General features: G+C 53.7%; 1 non-coding gene across 1 annotated transcript; it reads left to right on the plus strand.

The window, feature by feature from the left end:
* The first annotated feature begins 1,721 nt into the window (after window positions 1-1,721).
* Window positions 1,722-1,793, plus strand: TRNAT-CGU (transfer RNA threonine (anticodon CGU)). The gene has a single exon. It is a non-coding gene; the product is annotated as a tRNA-Thr (tRNA).
* Window positions 1,794-3,948: the final 2,155 nt, after the last annotated feature.

Below are 3,948 nucleotides of genomic sequence, written 5' to 3' on the forward strand. Positions count from 1 at the left end.
GCAAGAATGACTTTGATGGTGGAGATGGCAGGGTCATCAATAGTGAATAGGTCTGGCTTATGTCCCCTTTTCTGACACTGCTGTGCAGGAGGGCAGGGCGTTGAGGAGGCTGGCAGTTGACCACACACTGCTTCGGACAAGAGGGTGCCTCTTCCCCATCCATCCCACTCACCTCTTCTGCAACAGACCCTATGGCCACAGGCCAAACAAGGACAGAGGGACATAGTTTCTTTTATTTTTAAAAATATGTTTTCCCCATTTTTATTTATCACACCACTTAGCTTACGGGCTCTTATTTCCTCCCCCAAGGATAGAACCCATGCCCCCTGCGGGGGAAGCACCTAGTCTTAACCACTGGACCACCAGGGAAGTCCCTTTGCTTTTTTTTTTTCCTTTATCATTTATTTTGTGGGAGTTTGCAGGATCTTAGTTCCTTAATCAGGGATGGAATCCCTGCCCAACTGCAGTGGAAGCCTGGAATGCTAACCATTAGGCCGCCAGGAAATTCCCTTCCTTTTTAAAGAAAAAACAAATAATAATCATAATAAATCATGATAAAAATAAAAATAAATCATGACAAAAATCATAATAAACACTCATATATCTCTATCCTCAGCTTTTTTTGCCTCTTTCACACAATAGAAACAAAACATTATAAAGTCCCCTTTGGTGCCTTAACTCCAGTCACCCCCTCTCTATTTTTCTAATGTTTTTACTTTTTCCTTGCTATCTTTCCCTTTGCGTTAGTAAACGGTACATCTTGTTCTACGTCTGAAAATCACACTTCCTTTTGCGCCCTTTCTATGCTGATTCCTTTGAATCTGGATCATTCCTTTCAAGAGTTACCTATTGTTCCGTGATACGAACAGGCAATCAGACACCTCCATTCAGGTCATTCTAGCACTGTCCCCAGGAACATCCTTGGGGCATCTCCATGTGCGCCTACATCTGCCCTCCTGGGCCAGGCCACCGGGTCTAAACAGATATTTACTCCCGAGTTTCCAGCAGGAGGCCCGTGCCGGGGGAGTGAAGGGCGAGAGCAACCGAAGGTGGTTTTGCTTAGTGACCTGCCCCTCGGGGTCAGGGAGGCTCGCTCACCTCCCGTCGTCCCTGCAGCCCGGCCTCCATCCCTCGCGGCTCCCTGAATCTTTCTCCGGGGACAAGTCTCGTCCGTGCCTAAAGCGCCCTTCTAGCCCACTCGGTTCCCGGTGCACTCGGTCTGAGCTCCTGCGCGCTGCCCCCAGTATCTTGCTGATGGGGTGGAAATGACCCGGCCAAGGTCACAAGGCGGCGCGCGGAGCCGGCTGAGACGCCAGCACGGACGCCCTGCCTTGGCTCGCCGGCCACCGCCGCCGTCTCCGCTTCGGCTCCGTAGCAGGCGTCGGTCTCGGTTTCTCTCCGCCCGCCGCCGCCGCCGCCTCTTTCGAATCCCCCCGCGGGCCTCTCCGCAGGCGCCGCGCCCCTGCGGGCGCCGGAGGCGGGGCGGAGCCGGGCTGGCTGGCGCTGCGGGTTCGCAACCTACCGCGGGCAGAACGGGGGACGGGGTGCGGCAGGTCTCGGCCCTCAGCACGCCGCAAGGGCTCGGAGAGCCGGGTCCCGGCCCGCGGATCTGGAGGGCCGGGCGGCGGGGCCGGGGGCGGAGCTGGGGGCGAGGCACCGCCCCTCCCGCGCCTGCACCGCCTCCCCTCCACTGAGAGCTTCCACCGCTCCCTCGGCTGTCAGGCGCGGTGGCCAAGTGGTAAGGCGTCGGTCTCGTAAACCGAAGATCGCGGGTTCGAACCCCGTCCGTGCCTACCCTTTGAGGGTGTGGGTTTGGTCGTGGGAGCTTTAGCGTCCCACGTGTGCTGCCCACTTCCTCCGTGATGTGGCGTTTTTTTTGCTTTTTACTTTCCATGTCATTCCTGGCCTCCTCGAGTCCCACCCTTCCCCCTCCATCCCTAGGCTCCGCGGTCACCAGCGCAGGCCGGGCCAGTTCGCGCGCTTCGCCGGCCGCCCTGCGCCTTCCCTCCCCGGAGCCCATCACCCCGCCGCAATGCGCAGGGCGAGGCTGGCCTGAGATTCCCGTGTTACCCGTGGGGACTAAGGCCCGCACTAGGTACGGGATCGTTCAGCTGGAAGGCGCCTTTTCCCTTTCCCAGCCCTTGGGAAACTGATCCTTGAGGTCTGGCGCCTGCCTGTGTGATCCCTTGAATCTGGCCCGTAGCCAGTGATGACACTCCCCATATCATTTCTAGGATCAAAAACCCAACTAATATGACATTAGTGCCTCTCATTTCCTGGTATGCTCCTTCTTCAGTTGTGACCCTCAGAACTGAAAATATTGGGTTAGCCCAAAATTTGTCTTAGTTTTTTCTATAACGTCCTATGGAAAAACTCGAACTTTTGGGGCCAACCCAATTCTACTCGAGGTGTAGTCTTATTAAGGGAACTTCACCTCCCTCATTCTGTACCTCATACTTCTGTTGATGTGACCACAGAACACAACTTTCTGCTGGTCCCATTGCACGGTTGACTATGTGGAGCATCAGGTGGACTGGATGTCAGCAGAGTCTATCTGGGGCAGTGTCTAGGGCTCAGGCAGCATGGAAATAAATACACTGATCTTTCCCTCTAAGATTCCAAAAAATAGAAGAGTTGTGCTTGCACTTAAAAAAAAAACAACAAGTTTTTTTTTTTTAAGCTTATTTATTTATTGGCTGCCCTATGTCTTTATTGTTGCATGCAGGCTTTCTCTAGTTGTGGCGAGCATGGGCTACAGTCTACTTTCAGTGCACAGGCTTCTCACTGCAATGGCTTTTCTTGTTGGGAAGCACGGGCTCCAGGCGGCAGGCTCAGTAGCTGCAGCACACGGGTTCACTAGTTGTAGCTCACAGGCCCCTTTGCCCCGTGGCAGGTGGGATCTTCCCGGAACAGGGATGTCTCCTGTACTGCAAGGTGAATTCTTAACCAGTGGACCACAGGGAAGCCCCTGCGCTTGGCTTTTGAATGGAATGCTGAGTGTCATCATGGAATTGTGACTAAGTGCAAATCGATTTTCCAGACATTCAGACTCCAAAAGGGGGAAAGGTCCTGGATTCCTGGTTGCGGCCTTGAATACTGTCCCTCAGCTTGGATTCCTGATGAGAAGGAACTCGGAGGCTGGACATTGGGTTTCCTGCTGTTGCTGGAACAGAGAATTCCACCCCAACAGAGCGGGGTGGAGGGGTGGATGAGTCAAGCCAAAGTCAATAAAAGAGGGTCAAGGTACAGAAGAGGTCAGCATACAGATGTTGGGGGAAACATGGGGGAACCCAGAGGTAACAAGCCAGAGGCAGGGGTCAAATACGTATCCCAAGTCAATGTTGGTGAGAGGAGGTGGAGGAGGAGAGGCAGGTAAAATACAAGCACCAGGGTGAGCCAAGAGGCCTGGCAGTTACCTTGTAGGCCCACAGGTCCCTACACTCACCTCCATGCTTGAAGGGAGGGCAGAAGGGGACACCTGTATTGAGCTTATTGCCACGTGTGAGAGTGTTACTTGCTTAGTCCTGTCCGACTCTTTGGGACCCCAGGCTCACCAGGCTCCTCTGTCCACGGGATTCTCCAGGCAAGAATAGTGGAATGGGTTGCCATGCCCTTCTATAGGTGATCTTCCTGACCCAGGGATCAAATGTTGGAGGCAGATTCTTTACCATCTGAGCCACCAGGGAAGCCTGGTGTCTATTGCTTGACCCCTGTTAAATCATTTATATACCCTGGACTTCAACTTTCTTGGTTGCAAAATTCGAGAGTTGAAAGAGATGTTTTCTAAGTGCCTTGTGGCTTGAAATTCTAAGTTTCTACTTCAGAGCCTGGCCCTTGGAGAAGCAAGGTAGGGAGAAGGGGAGGACGGGGAGAGGCCTCCAGGGGCCTCACCCCACCCTCTCTCTCATAGCTGCCAAAGTAGTGAATTTCACAGTAGGGCTTGGACAT

This window comes from Bos grunniens, chromosome 19 (assembly GCF_055505025.1).
Source record: "Bos grunniens cultivar Pamir isolate PY7600 chromosome 19, Bosgru_T2T1.0, whole genome shotgun sequence".
In the NCBI taxonomy this organism is placed as follows: domain Eukaryota; kingdom Metazoa; phylum Chordata; class Mammalia; order Artiodactyla; family Bovidae; genus Bos; species Bos grunniens.